The sequence below is a fragment of the Accipiter gentilis genome, chromosome 20, assembly GCF_929443795.1.
Source record: "Accipiter gentilis chromosome 20, bAccGen1.1, whole genome shotgun sequence".
NCBI classification, from domain to species: domain Eukaryota; kingdom Metazoa; phylum Chordata; class Aves; order Accipitriformes; family Accipitridae; genus Astur; species Astur gentilis.
In genome coordinates this window covers 4,433,521-4,458,727 of record NC_064899.1, presented here as the reverse complement: position 1 = coordinate 4,458,727, position 25,207 = coordinate 4,433,521, and the positions used below count along the sequence as shown (strand labels likewise).

At 42.2% G+C, this 25,207-nt stretch overlaps 1 protein-coding gene across 3 annotated transcripts in view; it reads right to left on the bottom strand.

Moving 5' to 3' along the window:
* The window catches only part of FBXL7 (F-box and leucine rich repeat protein 7), a 188,726-nt gene that overhangs the window by 11,539 nt on the left and 151,980 nt on the right, over positions 1 to 25,207 (bottom strand). The window contains exon 1 of one of the 3 annotated variants that reach the window (XM_049823897.1): positions 19,675 to 19,772. The exons of the other annotated variants lie outside the window; for them this stretch is intronic. The gene's annotated coding sequence lies outside the window, so the exon portion shown is untranslated. Of the gene's footprint in view, positions 1 to 19,674; positions 19,773 to 25,207 lie in introns of those variants that run through there. 3 annotated transcript variants of the gene reach the window in all.

The following is a 25,207-nucleotide window of genomic DNA, read 5'->3' as shown; positions in this document are numbered from 1 at the left end:
CATCTGCTATGAACGATTTTTAGTACTGTGGAAATTATTACCTCCTGTAAGACAGTCTCCCAGCGTATTTTGAAAACATACATTTTTAGACAGTTATTGTTGAAAACACCTGAAAATCTCTGCAGAGCTACATTCTTCCCCACTCTCCATTCCTACTAAGTATAAAAAAGCATTTAATACTCAATGATTCTCCCCTCCTCCCTTGGTGACCAAAGCACCAAGCTAATATGGCTCATCTCCACTCCTTTTGGATCAAAAGTGGCATTCCTGCATCACTCCTGGGCACCCTGTGAATAATCAATACCTTAGACATTCTGGGTGCATAATAAGTTACCAAAATGTGGTTTTTAACTTAGACCTAGAGCTAAAAAAGGTTTGACCTTCTGTTTTATGGGTATGCTCCGTGCTTGCTTCGTGCTCTCTTAATTCTCTCATTAGTATAGCAGTTCCAGATGTGCATCCTGTATTTCCTTTACCTTCAATCCTGAAGGTGCATCACGTGAAACTTGCTCCCTCCACCTTTGGGGCATGGACTTCCAAATACATACACATCCATACACATCCACGCTGTCTCCCCACCCCAAAGTATTTTGGAAAAAGACTGTAGTGTTGTCATTATGTTTAAACAAGAGACTCGAGAGAGCATTACTGGTCTGCTGAGCCTGTAATGCAATATGCTCTCAGACAGGAATTTTGCTGGTAGCTCAGCTGAACTCTGTACAGAGGTATTCCCACTTACTGTTCGTTGTACACCCCTGAGGGGAAAAGAAAAAAAATAGCAGGTGAGTCCAGGAGCTTTTTGCCAGTAAAAACTTGGAAAGCTTTTTGCTAGCATTTAAAGCTTCAGCAAAACACTTGGTCTACTGTAGATTTTCCAGGCTTTTCAAGTATTGTTGGGAGGGGCTTCCTATAGCGCTATCTGAGGCTCTAAGGGTTTCCTTCAGATTTTGTTCTTCACCATTTACTGAGTGCTAGCTAACAGGCTGAGTCAGTCTGAGACAGGGCACCTCCATGACAGCGTGACATTCCTAAACACAACCCCGCAAGTGCAAATGAAGTTGCCGATTGCAGTTCTCAATACGCATCTTTACACATGCATGCCCTACACAAGCATTTCCTTCCTAAAAACCCCCATTGTTGACAAGCCTGAAATGCAGTTTTACATTTTGGTGATCTTAGAAAGTAAAAAACAAATTACAGAGCAGCCCTGTGCTTGCCTCCCTACAACCTCTTTTGCCCCTTTCCCTCCCTGACTACCAATCTTCTGTGCAAGATGCTTTTTATTAAAGCTTTGTTTGGGCTCTGAAAATTGTTTGTTGATGTAAGAGAAAATTTCTTAACAATCTTTAAAGAAATCTCAAAAGATGCGTGCCAGAAACAGAACTATAAAAGCTGACACAGAGGGAGAAAATGCACTGGAGGGAGTTTTCTTATTGCATTAGGAATCTGGTTTATTTCAAAGGATTTTTTTTTTTCCTCCCCAGTTTGTTTCCCAATTAATACATACATCTGGGGTAAAAGAGCCTTTAAATATATATGATTTAAACCAAGATCTAGTCTCTGTTCCTTCTGGCATTGACAACAATATGCAGTCTCCAATTTCAGAACCAGAGAGAGAAAACAATGTATTTTCATTAGTCCAGGGATGCATACTAACATAGGACACTTGATGTCTGGACCCTGGCATGGACTTTTTAAGATTGAACCATTTTCCATGCTTAAAGTGCAGCTCCATTCAACTGCACTTTCCACTGTGGTATCGCGGGTGTGCGTTTTTTAAAGTGAATCCCTATACCGAGCTCCTCAAGTTAACAAAATCAGAATTAAAATTTTGGTAAATATCGAACTTCAGATTCTTATCTGTCAACTAAAAAGGATCCTTTGTATTGATCTGCTGTCACCGCTGAGGTTTTTAGCAAAACGAAATCAAGAATTAAACCAAACCGTGCTCAGGCTCTGCAAAGACAGTATAGCTGAGAAAAAGAAAAAGCAATTGGCATTTTTGTTAAAATGTTAGACGTAAAATTACGTGTGCAAGAAGCATTTATGCATAGTACAGAAATGTCACTTAGCATCTCTTCAGTAACAGTGTTGCACAGATATTACATATTTTACTAAGTGCAACATGGGTACAGACCATATATTTTAACCACAATACCATCAACTTCATGCATGCCAAGGAAGTACTCCTTTTAGAGACTGGGGAAAGTGGGAGCTTAATGGCTGTAGCAGTTACAGTCTACGGTGCAAAGGGGAACAGAAGCAGCTGACAGGCTTCTACAGGGGGGAACATTGCAGGCTCATTCAGGGAGAGCCTTGTGAATTTGACAGACAGATGTCAAAAATGGCTGGGTGTCCTTAGAGGAGATAAGGAAAAGGAGTTAGGTAGGACAGCAGGCTGCAACCGGACCATTTGCCTTCTAAGGCCCTGGCTACGGACAAAGTCCCAGAAAACGCGTTATCTGCAAAAGAGCATCTTCCACATCGCAAACATCCTCGGGCGTTTCCCTCAGGCTGACTTACCCTACCATCTCAGCTCCCCCAGGAGGCTGGGAGGAATCGGAGAGCCCATGATAGCAGAGAGGCGGCTGGAACAAAACTCACCGTGCAACCTTGCGTGGGGCTGCAGTGGTCAAGTATGCCAGAGGGAAAGGGTCGCTCAGCGGAGAAACCCGTGTGATTTTGCAACCTTTTACAATCAAGACTGTACAGAATGAGAAACGGAGTTGGATGAGCTCTCTCGTCTCTCTCCAAGTACACCAAGTACACTTAAACCATCTCCTAAGTGCGTGTCTGCCCTGTTCTTAATTTCCAGGGACAGCTATTACTCAGTTCACTGAGGTGCCTGTTCCAGTGTTGTCACCGTATCAAGTTTCTAAGTTTTTCCTCTTAACCAACTCATACAAGAAGCTGTTTCTTGCCCCGCTCCTAGTGATTGTAAAGAATGAGAGGTCTCTGCTCTTTCCTCAAGGATTCCTTAGATGCATTTTCTAAAATTTCAGCCCTTTCTTCCTAGTTACATTACTAATGTTCACAGTTTCTCCTATTTTTTCCACTGAATTTTCTCCCATCTGTGTGTATTTCTCTTAAAGCACAATGCTGCAAAGTGAGCACCGCAAACCACTGCACCTCACCAGCAGCAGCTAAAGTGGAGTCCTTCCCACCCGTATTTCACGGAAACCACATTGTCAACCTTCCAGATTTCAACAGTCTCAGAAGGATGATGCATTCTGTATGCGATTCAACATATTGCCCAGATTCCCATGTGCCATACAGCTGCCTGGCCATTTCTTTTCTTAATCCGTTTATAAAAATCTACTCATCTTCCCCACACCTGTCTCCTTAAGGAGCGGTATGTTCTCTCTCTCCTTAATCTTCTATTTTTTCAAGAGCATTTTCAGTACTGAGCAACCTTCTCAAATTGTGCTCATTTTCAGTTTTCCAAATATACTGCAGGTCCAGTGTCATAAATTTTAACCCATTCCTCTGTATATTGGTAGTTTTGTGTCTCAATTCAATTCAAACAGATGGCTTCTGGAGAGGGATGGGAAGTCTAGCGACATATTCACGAATACGGTAAGGTATAGCAGGGCAGATCCCTAAAGGGTCCTTCTTGAAACATCGTCACAGCTGACAAATACTCAGTGATAACTATGCAATATGCTATTCCCCCTCAGTGGCCACCTTATGATGATTTCATTTAGTCCGTATTTCACTAGCTCGTTTCCAACACAGACATGCAAAAGTCTAAATAAACCTGAGATAGGTTACGGCTACTGTTTCCCTCTCAGCAGACAATTTATTCTTACCAACACAGAGAATCAGATTGAAAAGTAAGGTCAAAGGAACAAAAAAACTTTGGCAAAGATGAAAACTTATTTCTTATCCTGTGAGATATTATAGGTTGTGCAACTCTCTTTTTGAGAGCAAAGACCTGCGACAAAGCTGGATTTTTCAGTGTAACAATGAGCAGCCTTGGAGTTCATGAAGTAATCGCATCCACATGCTCCTGGAAGGAACGGTTCCACAGAACTTAAAATAACCTTTTATAGTTTTTAAAAACCTCCCATAGAATTTAATAAGACACCGTACCTATTGTACAAGACTAGAGGCATTGTTACAAGACCGTGTGGAAGAGGGATATGTTAAGTTAAATTTGAAGCCATTGCCTAGTAGTTTCTGTGTGACATTTTACACCTTGGATTATACTGGTGTAACTTCCCTGTGATGTCGAGCTCCAGTTTTCTTAGGTCTATAAACTCCTCCACATACATTTGGAGACCTGATCTTGCATTCCTGGCATATTCACACTAGATGCTTAAAGTCAAACAGCACTGCAAGTGAAGTAACCGTTATAGTTTTATTAAGCAAATAATTCTTCCTTACAATGTATTTGTCAAAAGCTGGAACTAATTTCTCTCCTACTGACTTTGTCCCCTGCCACGTGGCAAGAATTAATTTCATCCCCATATTTTTGAGCAGAGCTAAAAATACGAAGACTGAGGTGAAAAAAAAAGAAAAAAATAATCCACCTATTAATTTATGAAGCCAAAGCATCTTAATTTTGCCTTTGGTACCACTGATGATACTAGCCCATCAGTTCTGAGAAAAGAGTTTGTCAGTGCATCATTGCTGGGAAATTACGGACAGATAGATGGGATGGTGCATTTTTTCCAAGTTCAGTAAATATCTAACCCCAAAATGAATTCCATACACGCTTAAGTACAAGCTCTTCTTAAACCCCTTCAGGTCAGATCCTCTCCCAACTCCTTGCGGTATACCAGGGAGCTCCGCCAGCTTTATATCTACATTAGCAAGGAGTACAGCCCAGAAAGAGGAGCTCTGTGGAGCAAAACTGTTACTGCTGAGAACCCAACATCCACAGGCCTGGGAAGTGGGTGTTAGTTTTTGGAGGATGTCTAATTTCATCCCCAAACCTGAATGCTCAGTAGGGGTTGCCTTTGGTGCTTTAGGTGTCCTGCCAGAACATTTTTTTTCCTTTATTTTCACCTGAGAGTAAGTGGGTACATATACCTTAAGGTAGTAAGTAAAACACAGTAAGCAGGGACTAAGGGGAAAGTTGTTTAAAAAGTGAGCTTTGGACCTGAACAAAAATGCTAATGTAGATGAACCCACTGGTCAGCCAAGAACCCCCTGTCCAACTCCTCCAAATCCTGAGTTACCATCTCCCAACCTAACCCAAAGCACCTAGAGGAGAGGCATCCTCTGCCCTGCGGGGTTCTCAGGACTGGATTATCAACGCACCGGACACGTCGCTTTTCTTCCTCCCCCATTTTCAGGATTACCACACCCATGGGGATCCAGTTCTTTGCTGTTCAGTGCATTGCTTTGAAATGTGCAAACCAATTGTGGTTAAAATAGGCATTTACAAGGTCCTGATATATAGGCATCTTCTATATACTTCTATATAAAAGTCTAAGATAAAGAAGACAATAAAAACATAGCAAGTTTGCTTAATTTCAAAGTCATGCTAAAAGGCCCGCCATCCTCTCTCTCTCCACCTGGCAAGCTGCTAGGGATTCTTAATTAACCCAGGAATTCCATCCTGGTGAATAAAAAAAAACTTTCCCCATTCATCCAGAGAACAACTTGGGTCAGTGAAACAGGCTTACAGCTATATTCTGGTTTTTCTTTGAGTTACTCTGACGTACTCCGAGGTCAAAATTTTGTCAGGTAAAACCCTTTTCTGCCTGACTAGGCAACATTTACATTTCCATGTTCTACTTTTTTATGTATTGATCTTCATTTTTCATTTAAAACCCACTTTATATAAATATAGATGAGTGCACACTGCTCAATACTGGCTCTCAGGCTATAAATACACGGCCAGAACCAGTCGCTTACAGTGACACTCAGCTGGGACGAACAGATCCTACTCTGTCTTTGACTGATATGCTGACATGAAGTTTGTGTTGATGCAAATGTATCTTTGCAATTCATATAGAAAATTGGAACAAATGCCCAATGGATCCTAACTCCAAAATGCAGAAATCCAGGCAGCTGATCCAGTCAGGTGTAGCTGTTCCACTATTTCACCTCTCAAAAATGGAAGAATTTGGAATAAAAGATGTATCAGTTTACATTAATATAGAACTTCAGGATAAGCTGCTGGACATAAATTTATGGGAGGGAAACATTTTCAAAATCCCCAGTTGTTCATGTGAATCAAAACCGAAAGGACCTGCAGAACCCTGAAAGGTAGTTCTGGTAGATGGGTGTTGCTCTAAAGGGAAAGTAAAATACAAAGCAGAGGAATGCTTGCCTCTGGGGAAAGCTGACAATGTAATCACTTTGTTTTGTAATCAAGGTGACCTGCATGCAGTTGGCAGCAAACTCTACAGCAGACAAATAATTGCCCCAAGAACGACTCTTCCCAGCATATTCACCAAAAGTGAATTATTTGTGTAAAAGAACATTGCTTTTCATAATTAAGTACTGGCATTTTAAAAGCGCACAACTCTCAGAAATTATTGACTTTCAAATTAACAGGGCATCTAGGATTTGACCTCCAAAATTGGAGAAATAAAAGGTGAGCAATAGGCTAAACAGAAGAAGGAACACTAGCAAGAGATTTAAAACCACAAAGTTGTGCTCCTCTCTTAACACTCAAGTTTACGTGCTAAAGATTCATTAAATCAATGTAATTTAGAATAGTCCAAATATCCTTCCTAAAATAAATTCAGGCTTTGCCGATAATCTGGGAAGAGACAACCCTCCAATTATGGGACAGAGTTGTACACAGCACAAGAAAAGGGCTCTAGGTTAAAAAAGAACCCAACACCCCCCAAAAATTAGAAGGTAAAGCCAATCCCAACTCAGCTTGCTTCGGCCCAGCTCCTTCTGGATTGTCCGGTGAGATACCTGCAAGTGCCCACCCAGTGTCCCAGCTGAGGAGTCATACATCAAAGCAGATCACACATCCCTGTACCAGGCAGTTATCAGTAAGGGAGTGATAATAAAGCAACAACAAAGCAAGCTGCCTATAGACAAGAGAGCACAACCCTCTTCGGTAAAAACTGCCCAGTTAGTTACCGTGTCACTGCTCACTCCGGGGTGAGCGAGGTGAGCTCTTTTCAGTCCTGTAGGAGAATTACACCGAGGCTGTAAGAGTTTTCCAGGCTTTACAAATCAGCAGAAGCGTTTACTCCCAGACCAGTGCTTTTGCAGACTAGGAGGGACTCCCATCAAGAGCCCTGCCTGGGTCTGTAGGATGGCCACAGATTACAGAAAATCAGCAGAACTGTGCAAAGCGTAACTGAAGGCTGACCTGCAACACCTGCTCCCGATCAGCTCAGATCTATTTACACCTCAGTTTCCAAAATTTATTTTCTTTCCCGGGAATGAGATTCCTTCAAAAGCACCTGCTAGGGTCCTGGCAACCGTTCTCTCAGTTTGCGGGCAAATACCTCATTTCTAGGGTTGCATCCCTCCTCCCTTTTGACATGTGGCCAAACTGAGAAAGCAAAGCTGGTCTCCAGGGCTTTTTGAAGGAATGCTAGAAAACTTCACTTAATCCACAGTTTTACATTTCTTACAAATCCACAATGCTGCCACTATGCTTACAGACAAAGGAACAAATTCAGCAAAGAGCTGGCCAAAGCCAGTTCCCCAACAAAATCACCTTTGGGATCTGGGTGACAGGAACGCTCTGGAGGGGATGAAAGAAAAGAAAAGTAGGTATCCAAAGCAGAAACCCAGGATACCAGCGCACTCTAACTTATCCAACGCTTCTCTAACAAAGATACATAAACCGAGGATTTTTCATAATAAACACTTCGCGTTAGAAGAGCCCGGGAGTGACAGTCAGCAGTCCCCTCTTCTGTTACAAACACACGCAATATTCATACAACAATGCACTGAACAAGCACATAGTGCTTATTCAGAACCACAAGGATTAAAATTTTGTTTATGGGAAATTCGGGAGTTAAGCTGGGAAAGAGACATGGCCACTGGCAGCTTTCTCCTACTAGAAAATGTAACTGGCTCAAGCCCAAGTGCACTAAGTTACGTGGATTCCTGACCACCAGTGTGAAGCAGTCCCAGACCGTGTCAAAACAGATGGTACTTAGAACTGCAAAAGCAGTGCATGAGCCATCCTCTGAAACCCAGCCCTGCCGTCTGAGGTCCCGCTTGCCGTGTCTGTGACTTGTGATGTATAAATTGCAGATTGCTATTTATACGTAATAGCATATGGTAGTCTGACATTTGAGAAGTATCAGATGTACTTACATGCAAGTAAATCAAGAATTCAGCACTCTGTATTTATGGCAAGTTCAATAACTTCCCAGTCTACTGAAAGCCATGATAAATAATTGCCTCATTGTGCATAAAATATTAACTGACTGTAATTATTCCTTTTCAATTCATTGTGATTTCGATTTACTGAAATGAGATAAACAAAATTATTCACCGATTGTTTTCATGTCACTTTCATTTCATTAAATCAAAATCAATATGCAGAAAAAGAAAGTGTGATATTTATGTCTACACAATCGCTGGAAGAGTTATTATTCAAAGCAAGAACTCTGGTATTATCTAAATCTTTCAGCCTCTTATTTTTTATATTAACCTAACCCAATTATACTAAACACCATCACTGATTTCTAGCTCTATATGCAATTTCACATTTATCCTCAGATTCAGTATCACCAGCTTACGGCACTATCTTCGGGAGTAGACTTAAAGACAGGACAGCAACAGCAGCAGTATTTGGAATCAAGAACTATTTGGCATCTTGACAGAAGAGAAAGGCTCATTTCTTTACATAGCCCCCCAAAAAGTGAACCTGGCAGGGTGATCTCATCAATATATACAAATACCTGACGAGAGGTTGTACAGGAGACAGAGCCAGGCTCTTTCCAGTGGTGCCCACTGACAGGATCAGAGGCCATGGGCACAAACTGAACCACAGGAGGTTCCCTCTGAACATCATCAGAACCACTTCTTACTGTGAGGGTGACTGAGCACTGGCACAGGCGTCCCAGAGAAGTTATGGAATCTCCGTCCTTGGAGATATTCAAAAGCCATCTGCACATGGTCCTAGTCAACTGGCTTTAGGTGGCCCAGGTTGAGCAGGAGGTTTGGATCAGATGACATCCCAAGGACCCTGCCAACCTCAACTGCTCTGTGATTCTATAAAATAACTCTAATACACCTCCTACAAAGAGCACATGAGGTTTAAGACCCACCTTCAAACAGGCACTGTATGAACCTTTGCACTATGGTTCCAGGCATCTCCAAATCTGGTCTCCCATCACAGGGGTCTTGCAGAGTTTGGTTTTTTTGATTACACTAACTCAAGCTCCATCTCAACTGGTGCCTGATCCTCCTGTTCAAAAAACGCCTTTTGTGACTGAGACGATGAATGATTACCCCCATTGTTAAATGTTAAAACTCCAGCGGGCAAATATTGTCAGCTGGTAATACAGGCATTAGTGAGAAGTGGCTGAATGGATACTTGTTCTGTGCTGTTTGCCCCCAATCCAGAGAATCCCCTGAAGCTCAGCACTGACTCTTGGTACCTGCAGAAAAGGTGGGCACTTTTTGCCAGAATTCACTGAAAAACTAGCATACCTCAAAACTTCCAGTAGAACCCTCATCACACGTGACAGATAATATCTACCTGAACATAAAGTTAGTGAATTATGGGTAAAAAAAATCCTCTTAGCTATTACATAGGCATTGTCTCCCATAACTTCCTTACCAACAAACTGGTAAAGTACGGACTAGATAAGTGGACAGTGAGGTGGATTGAAGGCTGACTGAACTGTTGGGCTCAAAGGGTTGTCATCAATGACACAAAGCCCAGCTGGAAGCCACTCACCACTGGTGTGCTGGGGGTAATACCATTTAACCTCTTCTTTAATGATCTGTATAATGAGACAGAGTGCACCCTGAGCAAGTCTGCGGATGACACAGAACTGGGAGGAGTGGTTGATATGCCCGAGGGTCATGCTGCCATCCAGAAGGACCTTGACAGGCTGGAGAAAAAAGGGCTGAGAGGAACGTGATAAAGTTCAATAAAGCAAAACGAAAAGTCCTGTACCTGGAGAGGAATAATCCTTGCACCAGCACAGCCTGGGGGCTGAAGAGCTGGAAAGGAGCTTGGCAGAAAAGGTCCTTGTGGACACCAAGTTGAATATGAGCCAGCAATGTGCCCTCACTGTAAAGAAGGCCAAGAGCATCCTAGGCTGAATTAGGAAGAATGTTGTCAGCAGGTCAAAGGAGGTGATGTTCTGCTCAGCGCTGGCAAGGCCACATCTGGAGCGCTGTGTCCAGTTCTGGGCTCCCCAGTACGAGGGGGACATGGACATACTGGAGAGAAATGCTGCAGAGATAATCAAGGGATTGGAGCATCTGACATAGGAGAAGATGCTGAGAGAGCTGGGATTGGTTACCCTGGAGAAGAGAAGAGAAGACTCAGGGGGATCTTATCAATGTGTATAAATACCTGAAAGGAGGGTGTAAAGAAGACGGAGCTGGGCTCTTCTCAGTGGTACCCAGTGAATGGACAAGAGACGGTAGGTTCAAATTGAAACAGGAAATTCCTATTTAAACAAAGTCTTTCATGGTGAGAGTGGTCAAACATGGGATCAGGTTGCCCACAGAGGTGTGCAGTCTCCATCCTTGAAGACAGTGTCACGGGCAACGTGCTGTGTTTGGCCCTACTTTGAGCCAGAGGGTGGACAATCTCCAGAGGTCCGTTCTAAATTCAAATATTCTATGATTACCAATTGAATTGAACTCATCAAGCCTGTTCTCTTTGAGGCCTCACATAGAAGAGCAAACCATGCCTAATTAAAGCAAATCAAACCCTCATGAAAATGTCACAATAAATGTATTAATTCACGAACTCTGAGTGAAGAGGTTAACTAACCTTGACCTGTGTAGCTGAAGATGGGAAAGGATATGCTAACATGTACCATTACCTCCAATGTACGCAGATATAAGACAGAGGTGATGGAAAGGTTAATGTACTTGAGAAGGTACGTAAGAAGGAGCAGTAGCAAAGTTTGAGACTAAAAGAAAACATTGTAGTTGAGGGTTAAAAATTACCAGACAGTACACAATTACGTCAAGGCACAGGCTGCTGAGAAGGTGAGTTGGGATTGACATCTAGAGCTTTCTAGGAAGCAGTGAGATTTAAAAAAAACCCCAATAATAGAGGAATTCACCTATGAAGATGCTTTAAGCTGCTGTTTAGACAACATGACCCATGAACATTCCCAGCCTTTATCATCAGCCAGCCCTGATTTGTCAGCCATCCTTGCCTTTGTAAAACAGAAAAGTAAACCTCTTACTGAAAGAATTTGTCAGAGTGCATGAAAAATGAAGGATGGAGTAACAGTGTGTAACTGATGCTTATTTTCATCAGTCTCTTCCATCAGGTTGGCACAGATACGCTAATGCCCTTGCTACAACTTTTTCAACATTATTTCAGTACACGCTTTTACAGATTTTGTACTCCTGAGTCATAATATGCAAAGCATTCTCCATTTTGGGAGAAAAGAGGATGAAGTTCACTGCAACGTACATGATCCACAGAAGCATATTAAAACCTGCTCGTGTGGGCTGGTAAAACTGCTGTGCTTCAGTGAAAATTCCTCGAGATACTCTCTTTTTTTTCTCCTATAATACAATGAATATACTGAAGATCCTCATAGCCTAGAACTTGAGTCTGAAATTGCTGCCCTCAGTTCAACTGACACTTTTCCTTATAAGACCAACTTCAGAAGTTAGACCGATTGACACAAAGCACAGGTGAAAGTTCTGCTCTGTTAAGCTGCAGAGAGAGCAAAGCAGTGTCCAGCTGGTGGACTACTATTACATTTAAGCAGCTAAGTGATGACAAGGTTGTGTTTACAGGATGTGTGATGTAAATTAAGGTACATGTAATGAGCCTCGGGTTCTAGCAAAGGCAATTAACACTGTGCTACAGTTCCACTAGGTACTGAAGTTTCAGGTGGACAAATTATAGTAATGACTTCATCATCTTCTTAATTGCACAAGACTACAAGCAAAAGAGTAACACAAAAAAGAAATTTATAAAAAAATGTATTTCTAGCATTTTTCAGTATAATTTGGAAACATGGAACACAGCCAATAAAGAGAGATCACAAAGTCACATTTTAAAACTTCTAATGAGGACGTAAAAAGAATTTATACTAGGAAATGTTTTAGAAACCTGCAGCAACTTCACATTTTGTAGCTCACTGGATTTACAAGTGAAGAGGCTGATGCTGCAGTATCTAGATGCCGAGTACTTCCTGGGATGTGCAGAGTATCAGCGGCTACTGTAAGTTCAGAGCAGTCAGCAGCTCACAGGATCACAACTCCCCTCACCCAATGCTAAATCTGAAACACTGCCAAGTTGGTTCATTCTCTCTGTTCTATTTGTGGCAAAGAGACTTTTCTAACATCAGTAATTGCCTGGAAAGTATTCCCCTTATTTTACTATACTGAGCTACACTCCCCTTATGCTGAATTAATGACTATTTATAGCATGTACCATGTATAGTAACGTGACACTGCGAAGGTGTCAGTATGAGAAATGCTGAATTAAGAAGTGAGATGAGATTGCAAACATCAGGCCACTAAGCTACTATAATGCAGTTATACTGACATTTACTTGTTCCTTCATTTTAATTCCATTTACAGAACACGTGAGTCATGTGCAAGGCAGTGATAATACCATTATTACACACAGTTCAGGAAAATACTTTTGTAGCCCTAAGGGTGATTCAAGAACTGGTACAAAATGTTGAAGCTTTCACTATTTAATATCTTATCCAGTTTGGAAGACAGTGAAATCTGTTGCCAATTCCTGATCACCCTTTAGCTTGTAGAAATAGGTGTCTGGATCAGAAGGCATCCCTCTTGTTCAGTTTGAATTGACTGTTTTGACATGGGACATAGAAGGAAACAGAGGTGACGGAAGCATTGCTCCTTCCAACATAGGACATTTTCAACGACAGGAGTGCATGTGGCAGCTTGTGTCTTGCAGAGATCTCTCTAGTACTAAAGCACTGCAGTCCTTCCGTTTGAGTCTCAGGAGTTAAATTCTCCCTAGGGGCATCTCTGTACCACACGAAATGGGGCTTTTGTTCACCACTTGCTGAAATGGGATGTCTGTACATCAACCTGGAGATAGAAAACAAGCTATCAATGATCTGACTCTCCACCAAGATCCTACACATGTGGCTTTTGCAGTATTTGAATTCTGCCACTACAGCGTCAGGCTGTGATTTAACTGCATAAAATCCTAGCTTGAAAGTAGCTCACACCCTACGGAAAAGTGTCTGTTCCCAGGATCTGCATTAGCAGAGCTCAAGGTTGCTGGACAGACTGCACAGTTCACACAGAGTGTTACCCCTTATTGAACAAAACCTGCTCTTGACCTTCCTGCCTTTTTAAGGAAAACACCTTACAAGGCTTTGAGTTCACTGAAACGAGATAACAAACACACGCCTTGCTGATGCGCTGTTTGATTCACAAGACTTTTATCTTGAATGGCCTCTGTTGATTTAGAAATCTCTGTTTTATAAACTCTGGAAGGAGAGAAGCCTATATTCCCAAGTGATCTGCTATGTTCTAAAACAGCCAGAAGCCATCTGAAAACCACACAATAGGAAAAGGCTTCAGAGAGGCGCGCAGTGCCTCCACCCATGAGGGCTGCTCATTAGGCACGGACATCAGCTTTTCCTTCCTCCGAAACAAAGGTGGGATGCCTGCCTTGGGACTGAGCCATGGTTCCTGCACACCCCAGCCAATCGGTCACTTCTCTTCATTACTTTTTGTATCTACAGCACTCACCAGTGATGCTACTGAATCTTCTTTACAGAGTATAATGAGTTTCATGCAAGTGCAGCCGTATCTGGGGAACAATTCAAGCAGAATAAATTATTTTAGCTGAGACTACAGCTGGCGAAGCCCGCTCCTTTGGCAAATCGCTTAAGTCGTGTAACACAATAAAGACTCATCTGCCTGCAGTACATTGCAGCAAGCTCACCAGTCTTTTTGTGAACAGCTATTTGATCCTTGAAGAGAATTTAATTTTTGTTTACAAAAAACCTCCAAAATGTCAAGAACATGAAGCAATCGCATCACACTTGAACTGCATTTAGCAGCCTTGCTGCACACAGAAGTATGAATGGAGGGTGTGCTTCTATGCCCTGCCCGTGCAGCATGAGATTACTGCTGCTATCAAAATGAGATCTAGGAACACATGACGATGGCACAGCCCAACCTTGGCAAATGGTCTGGGTACTACCACTTTTTAAGATAGGAATGCGAGTGAACCATTTGTGGTGTGCCTGTGTAAACAACGCATGAAACCAGAGGGTGCTTCCCAAACCCGATCATGTTAAAAGGGAAGAAAATCATCACTCTCCAACCAGCCACCTTAAAGAGGAAGAAAATCATCAGCCAGATAGAGCAGCCTCCCAGTCAGAGACTTTGATGAGCTGCCTGGAAAGCGCTGCAGGCAGAGCCCCACGCCTCACAGGGCGCACGTCAGCTTGTGGGTGCTGCCTCACCAGCTGTAAGGAGCAGCACGGGACCCCCCAAGGTGAGAGCACCCACATCTCCTGCGGGACGTGGGTGCACCCCCAGATGGGGCGGGGGGGTTGTAATGTACACGTGCTGGTAGAACTGTGTGTGTGTGCGCGCGTACCTGTGAAAGACAGACTAGAGCTTATGGGGATTAGTTAAATCTGTTGGTCTGTCGGTGTTTATTAAGATTTATTCAGTGTTCAGTGTCGTGATTTATCTGTGACATTACTGGTACTGATCCCAAATGGGCAGTTCATGGACTACTGATTAATTTCATGTCATTATGAAACTGCTTTGATCCTAATTTTGCTTTAAACTAGGTGAACTGAATAGTACTCCACTGCAGCACGTGGCTGTGATTCATCACTCACTGCTGTTTGTTTCTGTTGTAGTCTTAAGGATGAGGAAACTGATTTATAGCAGGTGTCGACGAGAGTTTCAAAATAAAGCTAGGGATTAAAGAGTGTTGTTTAACCAGCTGCAACGAGGCATTGCTTAGAAAAGGTGTGGACAAACTCCAAAAGCAACCTAGATCTCACTGCGGATTTGTGGAGCACCGGTAGCGCTGCTTAGTGGAGCAACAGGGAGATGCCAAACACCTGCACTGAGGGATCATGTTCTGCCTTGGCAAGGACTGCAGCTGATTCAGACTGGTTCTCCAGCAGGGAATCACAACCTTAGGATAATCTAATTATCTCTCCATACATATATGTGTATTATTTCCATGTATAGCTATATTTGGCTCTATCTATAGGCAGATTACTATAATTACAGATGGCCAGAAATGAAACAGCGGCTCTGAATTTTCTTACTAAGTATGGAAAGTACTGGAAACCATAGAAGTCCTATGACTGAATGAAAAGTTTACCTTTCATTTATAAAAGCGTGTGCCAGGGAAAACTTAACAATATACACCTAATATATTTAGGAAACCAAATTAAAGACAATTAGATCAATTATTTAAATAAGATTTCTAGGGAAAGATGTCAAATTCCTTATGAGGGTATTCCACTCACACAATTGAACCAGAAGGATTTTACCCTATTAAGTTCCTTTCTTTTCTTATTTTTTGTCTTAAAATATTTAAGATCAGGAATTGGCATGCTACAATAGATGAGTTTCTTTGCAGAATTATATATATATATGAAAGAAAAAAAACCAGAGGCACACTGGTAATGACTATTTTTTAAACTGAATTAAATTTAGCTTATTATGCTAAAATTAATTAAAAATTAATTACTTAAGCCACAGAATATTTTTCTGAAAAGTATTTGATATACCTTTGCAATAAGGGGCACTTACGCAGGTTTCTTCTGCTGTTTAAAACTGAGACACATTGTGATAGCACTGCTCAGAAAACGGATAGATATGAGCTTAAAACTTTACAGAGATTCCAAGCTATCAAAATATTGTAACCGTAAATTTACACCATAAGGAAAAGAGCTTCCACTGTGCGCACAGTACATCCTTGTGACTCAGCCAGGCAATGGCCCTTCTCACGTCCCTGGGAGTAACGTTACCTGGAGTTGTACTAACATACGAGAGGCATGACTACTCTATTGTCTTTTCCAGGCTCCAACCCATGTTTTATCGGCATTCTCCCTTATTAAACACGTCTCCCCTTTCAGCAGAGTGGCACAAGCACAGCCACGATAAACCCTGAGAACGATTTTGCGTTGTATCTGGTCCTCAGGTGAGCTCCAGTGCAGCCAGTGGGGCAATGCAGTGTGGGGATGCACGAATGCAGGACCACAACTCCCAACCTTAGGAAACATGGAGCACGGCCCAGTGCCGGTGGCAGCTGCAGCTGTGAGAGACACTTTCCCAAATTACGGGAAGCACAGTGGTTTCAGAGGATACCACGTGCACCAAGCTAGCTTCAGCATGACGGCATAAAAGTGCTGCCATTTCACTCATCTCCCTTTTGCGTGCCCTCTGTTAAAACCCACAACTCCACTGCACAATATGATGTCAAAAATGTCATACTGATAATGACGAATGGAGCCAGAGGATGAAGCCAGACATTTATTCTTAGGTTTTAACCGACATAAACTGGATTAGGGAATTCAGTTTATACTTAATTGTATATTTTAAAATAAGCCGTTATAAGTAGTGCACTAACCTACAAGGAATTCAGATGCTCTTGGACCTCTTGGCAACCTTAATGTAAATTCATATTCTACTTCATTCAAAAGGCTGTATCCAAAAGAAACACTGCACCAAATGTATTGTTAAGACTTTCCCCAGCATTTGCTTTCACATCTAGGCAAATTTTACGTGTCAGGGAGTTTGAGAAGCTTAAGCAACAGGCCTGACACTGCTGCATCTGACAGATTCCCCACTTGGAGAAAATAAGTTGCCTGTCTTCTTTTGACAACTCAACAGGACATCTCAGCCGCTTGGCTTCATGCTCCCCATCAGTATGCTTGCATCAGCACGCGGTGAGCCACGGCACGTAGCAGGGCTGAGCGGCCTCCTCTGCAGCTGGCACTTACGTGTTCCTGCTAACACAGAAGGAACGAAGGAGCCCCACGGCACTTTGAGATACCCGCACTCTCGAAGCAGCTGACAGGCACCTAAATTACATCAATCATCTGCGAGCACGCCACGGTATTAACTGCCCCCTGCATTCTCTACCACATCATTGGCACCTTACTTCCATCGTGTCTAATTAATCACTGATAATCATTTAGCAGCCTGAGAAGCAGCTCTCAGCGGCAAAAGCACAGCCTGCTCACAGAAGAGGTCTGTTTCCTTGCAATTGCACATTCCAGTACCTGAGTGTTAAAGGCAAGTGAGGTTCACAGAGCCGCAGAAAGATTTCTTTCATCACAGGAATACTATAGGTTGGCATGGTGCCACCAACCTGACTGCGTTAGGTATCCCATGAAGATGATGCAGAATATGACATACTGGAAATGACAGTAAGCAACGCATCTAACAGTTGGGCTCACCTTGCCACACATCCTTCTCTGTCCTGAGCTCCCTCTACTACTCTGAGCATTCAGATACAGCTGCTGAAATGCGATCTGTTGTTTCCCAGCACTAGTAGTAGAAAACATGCCGCCAGAGCTGGGTGTAACTTGTCCACCATCACATGCAGTAGTTGCAGCAGACAAATTCTGAATATGCAGGTACAAAGTGTTCTAATTTAAAGAGAAAAAAAAAAGAAAAAGAAAAAGCAACCAGATTGCAGGTGCTTGGGAAAGAAGCTAATGCATAAAACACCAACACAAACTTCTCAAACACCTCAAGTTAGAGATGCTAGCAGACTTGAAATACAGCTCTCTGGACACACCACTGTACTATGCAGTTTGGCATCACCACCATCTTGCAAGCAACTCTGAAAAACCCAGACACCCTACGGTTCATTATTTGAAAGAGTTTTAGTTTTAAGTTCAAGTTTTGTTTACCTGTATGATAGAACATATCCAAGCTGAGACATGCTATGAGAATTCTGCTAGTAAATCAATAATCACAACAAAGTCTGTTCAAGAGGAAGACTGTTTAACATTCGCTCATTAACTGTTTTTTACATCTTAAGAAGAAAGGCTTGATATCACTTTAAAAAAAAAGAAAAAAAGAAATCAAACCACGTAAATTAAACAGCTTCGCTTAAAACATGGAGTTACCTATTGTCAAAGGCCTGTGGCAAGGGTGAAGTTAAAGCTTTTACCACCGGTTTCTATCATCTGGCCAATACATGACACATTTTAGTTTTCTATATACTGTATTAGAAACACAAACTAGATTTAAGTTTGAGTCTTCCACCTGCAAAACAGAAAACATCACGCTGCACGCCACAAAAGAGATTTGCCATCCACTGGACGGTTAGTTTGCGCCTCTAACTTCTCTCGGCCACAGCACCCTCCAACTCCTACGACTCTCTCGGAGAAACTCCAGAGCTTGCTCCCTTGTGCCGCTATCGGCACATGCAGCACAGCGCTGCTAGCAAGTAAACTTGGCGGAGGCTCACAAAATACACAACTTAACAATCGAGGGCCTTGTTGAGCTGGACCTTTTACTGAACACAACTCTGGCCTTTGTCTCCCCTCTCTGTTTATAAGGCTTACCAAGTATATAAACTATTGCTCTTAAATTATGAGGACCCACGTTTATGAGAGCAATTATCCTTTGTTTGTTTAGAAAGGCTATCTGTCTTTCTCCTGTCTTTTAAATGCCTCCCTGCCTCCTTTGCCCAAAACAAAGCAAAATGTTTGGATTTTTATTTGAGGGTGGGCTCCATCTGAAGTTCACTTAATGAGAGGAAATTTCTGCTATAACCATTGGATGGGGGGAGGAGTGGGAGGAAGAGATCAAACCTTGCTCCAGTTCAAATGAAACCTGGGCAAGGGAATTGTTTGGAGGAATAGATAAAGTTTTTGCTTTTATTACCTCTATAAAATTCATTATAAAGTTGGGCTGGTTTTGCGTAAAAAAAAAATAAAAAAAATTAAAAATCATAGTACACATCAGTTAATAAGTACCTCACTGTCACTGTGCAGTAGGGCAGAGTATGGTTTGAACATTTGACTGGCCATTCTGTGGTCTTTTCGGATGAAATGGAAAGTAAAAACTCACTGCTGGGGGTTTAAAAAGACCACACTATCCCTAGAGAATGGAATAAACTGTAACTTTCAAAAGAATAAAATATATCTTTGTAACACTGCTCTATTCAGAATGAATACTGCCAACATAAAACACACTTGAGGTCTGCAAGTGAGCGTACTTGGCTGTCTGACCGTGCTTCCCAGCGAGTTGTCAAGTACCAAGCATAGATGGATTTCCTTTAACAGTTTCAGAAAAATGATCCTACACGTCAGCTCTGTCATTCCTGTACCTCCAACAAGACTTTAAGACCTGAACACCCCTGTGGCCTGCAGCCAACTGGCTATTTACCCTGAGGACTGCCGTTCTTCCCTCCTCTCCAGCATTTGAATCACACGCCCTCTGCTACACAAGGCAACACCCAGACTGAGCCTTTGAAATCATCTACTTAATGAAAAAGAAAGCTTGGCTGGCCTGGAAGGCCACAGCAGCAGTAGGGAAAGGAAACAGAAAGGTGATGTAGCTCCCCTTTTCCTCAACCACACACCTCCTCACCGTCAATAAGGACTGGAACTGCGCTTTAGTACGAGATGCTCTGCGTAGGGGAAACCCTCCATCATACTTGCAAGTGTGAAACTCCATGGAGGTCCTTCTGAGAGAGGAGGATGGGACAGATCTAAAATAGCTGAGCTTCATCTTGGGGGGAAAAAAAAAAAAAAGAGATTTTTAAAACGTGTACTGCAGAACTGTGTCAACAGAAGGGAACACAGGTCTGGCGGGTGCAAGGAAAGCTGCTTGGTGGGCAGAGTCATTGCACAACCACCAGCTGCTGGAGCACAGAAGACAAACACAGCACGGAAAAAGCCTTCCAGGAAAGCAGTAGTTGTTTTGTTCAACAAAGTCAGATGAGAAGATACTTCAGAAATGAAACGCATTTTCTAAATTAGGGGATTCTTAATTATACGACAGGAAAACCTCATGCCTTTGAGTAAAGTTCAGTGGTTGTTTTGCTCTCTGTATAGCAGTCACCCATCACCTAGGTGACTTATTCACTGAAATTCAATGTTTCTATGCAGAAAGAGGAAAGCACCGCTCGCTCACTTGCAGGCTGAAAATACGTTTTGCTTTTTATAAGTCAAAGTCACTGACGCTCTCTAATACCGAATATGATCAGCAGAGACCTTGTAATGGGGCTTCATTACACTTGTCAATTTACAATAAAGGAGCTTATCTTTCGTGATGCAGGATGCATTACACCCTCAACAAGGCACCTCGGAAATAAAATCACAAGTTCCCCTTCTTGCAGAACTTGCTTTCAAGGTTAAATGAATAGAGTCATCTTCTGGTAGAAATATGAAGCATTAATCATGAAAAGCATAAAGATGAGATCATACAAGAGCTAAATGCCATTCTACTTTCCAGAAGCAGTCTTTTTACTCCCCAATACTCTTGGATTTTTTTATTTATTTTTTACTTTTTTTTAAACCATCAACAACTGTTTTTATGGAGTAACTTTATGCTATGTCCTAAATATGAATTTTATAGAAAGCTTTTGCTGTAAAAAAGTTGTCTGGTTTGATTAATAGTCATCTTGAACAGGAAATACTTGCATAATGTGAATACATCTTGGACACAGATCTGGCTCACAGTGGGTCTTTTGTGCTGCAGAGACTAACCTGGAACTGTTCCCACTGATACTGCTTTAAACAATCCTGTTGGACTGCAGAGCGTGGATACCAGCATCTCCTTCTGCAGGTTTTAAGATATCCAGCTGGAGTGGGGAAGTTACCCAAGTTCCACCAGCTACGGACAAAGAGGAGAAACTGGTCGATTACAGAGCTGCGTAAACTGGACTTGCAGTCGGAAAGCCTCTCGCCCCTATCGCACAGCTCAGCACTGAGCGCGTAGAGAGCTCTGAATACAGAGGGCCAAAATACAAAAAATCTAGGGTTACTTGTAAGCTGGCAAACAAAACCTCTGCAGGCAGCAGCCTCAACCAAAAATAGTATGAAAAGGACAGAAAAAGATCTGGTGGATATAGTCTGCTGAGTTTCCAGAAGCTGCTCAATTAACATCTACCTGGAAGGTCCCAAAAGAAACTGGGCAGCCAAAAGGAGAAGTGGCAAGATGTCAAAGATGAACTCTTTATTTATTTATGAGAACAGGAAACAAAGTAAGAGTTATCAGTTGCTTCTTGCTATTAAAGGAAGGGTCTGGACAGTTCAATATGCTTATAAGTAATATAGAAAATGCGGCTAATGGAAAAACAATGAATATGATTGTTGATACATCAAACTGTTCAAGGAGATAAAGATGAGGGCTTACTCTGAAGAACTGCAGAAAAGTCTAAATCACGCTCTGTTATTGGACATTACATTGTCAAATAATTTAACGTAGTCATGAATGAAACTCATTCGGATAAACTTTCAGGCACGCACACATACAATTTTCCATACAAAGTGAAGGAGTTTAAGCTGAGCATTACTACTGAGGAGCAAGATCGTGGGATTGCAATAGACGGTTACACACTGTAGTTCCAAGTAAATATAGTCTCAAACAAACAAAATAAAAAGCAAAAGCAAAACTCTCACAGAGGAATAAAGAACAGGAAAAAGCAATCATCATCATTACTGAGCAAAAATACAACTCAAGTACCGCGTGCAGTCCCGGTTCTCTCCTCTCAAAACATGTTAGTATAAGCAGAAGTGGTCCAGAGGAGGAAGCTGAGGACAAGCAAAAATAAGGAACGGCTTCTGCAGGAAAAAGAACTAAACATTCTTCAGTCGGAAAAAGAGACAATTGAAAAAGAATATGATGAAGATCTGTACAGTCACAAGTGGCACTAAAAAGCTATACCCCACTTACTGTCTTGCACTAGAGAACAGAGGAGACAAATCAAACTAACCATCGAGAGGCTCAAAACAAATGGATGTGAGATGGTAACGATCTCTAGCTGGAGGACGGCAGCATTTGCAGAACAAGACCTATCACCTCTCCTCCTACCCTATTCGTAACGCTTATACTTCTTGCTCAACTCCCCCGCTGTTTTAAATCTCACTCCTTCCTCTCCCACGTGGTTTTTTAAATCCTGTAAGAATGCCATATAAGCACTTTCAATAAATATAGGACTGAAAACACATTTCACTACAAAGGGTTAAGAGCTGCTGTCTCTTCTACACAGAATATTGCAAACATGATTAAAACTGATGAGTGTTCTCAAGCCCCAAGGCTGACTGGAAGGTGCAATTAAATGCCTCTTTTCGTAAGAACAGCTGGAGCCAAATGGTGGTGAAAAACTGGTGAGGGCCATAAGTCAAGAAAGTAAGCTGTGAACCGGGTCAAGAAAAGGTTAAGTTGTAAACAGGCAATCTGGCATTTAGGACTAAAGAAATTAATGTGCAGTCAATTGCTTAAGTGGGTAAACATTAGGCTTCCTAAAAAGCATGTCTGAAGGTAACGGAAAGAAAAAAACACAGCAGGAGATGGGCATTTTCTGACACCAGCACAAAGGTGAACTAGACCTAGGTAACACACCTGGGAACTAATGATTTAACTCAGAAGACTGGTGCGTGTAGCGCGTAGGCAAGCTCCTCTGCTTGCTAGTACCAAACTGTGTTAGGGCCTTCCTGAAGTTCGGAGAACCAGGAGAATAATTCTTAGACTAACTTTTGGAAACAACCTTCCCAGTACCTACTATATACCGGCCGATGGCTCAAGGTTGCATTACTCCAAATGAATTTTGAGTTCTGCAAAGTTGACAGAGTTTTCTCATCTGATCGTTTAAATTTCAGCCAAAGACCATCTCATCTGTAAAAATCATACAGGAGAGTTGTGATCCATGTCTGACCACCTGCAGTGTAATACAAGAACTCTGGTGGAAAGAAGGGAAATTTTATTTCCCCAGAAGGTCCTGCAAGACAAAAACAGCCAGAAAATGCCTGGTATTTGACGCTACTTTTATTAAAATCTAGTCAAGAAAGAAAGGAGAATATTTTCCCAGCTCCCCGAATCTCAAGATGAGTAAACAGAACTGTATATGGCAAGGAAAGACGAGGTTTAATACTAACAGGATCTAAAAGTTATTGCTTGTTATTGTCAGACGAAAAAAATGTAATACAAAAGAAGCAGCTCCCCTCTTCAGGGCATGAGAGGCAGCAGAAGCTGAGGAACAGGCTCACACACAAAAGCTGCAATCTGGGAATGGCTGATGCGGAAAAAGCAATTGATTCCCAGTGAATGAAGAAGCAAAAGCTGCTTTTGTCACCTGAGGAAAGGGAAAAGGGCACTGGCATGGGAAGGAAGAATGATCCTCTCGTTAAGTTACCACATCTGCTCCAGGACTGCAGACAGTTACCAGGCAGCCCACAGTTGCGGTGTTTCTGCACAATTTACAGAATAAATGCGCAGCGGCATTTTCCCAGGATATATTTTTCCCCCTTCAGCATCTCTCCACTCACGCACACGCCTGAGCTTCTGCAGTAGAGACATCCTCCCAGGGCCCAGAATACTACAGAAACGTTCCCAGGCAGTACTGTGGCTTGTAGTTATCTGTATGGCACATACCAAATACTGCCCAGCCAAAGCGCGACTAATCTTCCTCGAGCTTACTTATGTTACGCTGTCCTTTTAGTCTCATGTAGTTACAACATCAAGCAGCCCTAAGGAGTGCCCAAGCGCAGCAGCAAGCAGCTTTTGCTGCCTTACAGCCCTGAGCGCTGCTTTGGAGCGGAGCTGGATTGCTGCTAAAGCAGCCTAAGGGGCAGCGAGTGTGCCGAGAGCCGGGGGAGCGCACGCCTGCAAGTGCTTTATTCCCAGGAAGGGAGAAGTCAACTTGAAGTGAAGCTGCATCAGTGAATTGTTCATGCTGACCTTGGAGACTGCCCTAATTTCACCAGTGCAGAAAGGTTGCTTTTGCAATAACGAGCAACTCTATCAAAAACATTATTTTAACAGTAGTGCTGAGAACACAGCGGGTCTGCAATTGATAAAACAAGGAAACTCCACCAAGGTGTTTTTAAAGGGTTTGGTTAGAGGAAGATGGTAAGAAAGCAACTTAATGAAAAAGCAGCAAAGCTAAACACATAATGCACAGGGTTCACTGAAGTCCAGTTTTCGTATATTTTATATATTTTTTTCAACACTATTGCTGTTTCTGAAATGGTCTGCTGTACTCCAGGAACAATGAAGAGCCAAATAAATAAATAAATAAATGAGCTAAGAGCTAAGTTCCCTTTAGGCTATTTGAAAAGGAACAGGTGTCATCTGACAACTTTATTACAGCTTTTTACCTGTAGGGAACAGTAAGAGCATTAAGAAAAAGGGAAGTGAATTAAGTAGGAACAAAGGAATTAATGACTTAGCATCAGAAAAGGACTTAGAAATATGTTTGGATGCTCAGTCTGAATCACTAGAAATACGGTCCCTGTGATAAGGAGGCACATTGCCATAACATGAAAAAACCCACTCCCTTCCATGATTTATATCATATGTTATCAGTGAGGCAAATAACCATGGTTGGGCTGACAACTGCAGTACTATCAACACACAAAACCCACGTGTAAATTGAGCGAAAACCTATACTGCTGTCAGGAAGGGTATACTGAACATCAGAATATTATTCATTGACTTTTCTGCAGAAAAAGAATAAAGGTAGATTTCTCGAATCCTCATCTTTTCTCACGCAAACCTTCAAAAGAAAAGCCTCACCACCATGTTTTTAGGAGCTGTGGCTGCCAGCCGCCGAAGGCATTCAGCTGCCCGGTAGAGCAGGCAGAACCTGGCCAGCCCCATCCTGGAGGTTAACCCTGCTGACATGACAAGTGTAGCTATAACCCATGCAGTCCCACATGCAATAGCTGACATCCCTGCCAATGCACCAGAAGTGTAAGCACAAAGGCATGTCGCATACCTCAGAGAAGAACTTCACAAGTTTACCTGCCATTACTTAATTACAGAAAAAAAAAAATATTAATCAATACCGATAAGTTGCCTCTCACCTCTAAGTCACTGCTTGCCTTGAGCCTCAACCCTGAAGTTTAAAGCAGCAGTCATCTTTATTCTGCATGGTTATTTAAAAATAGCTTCCTAT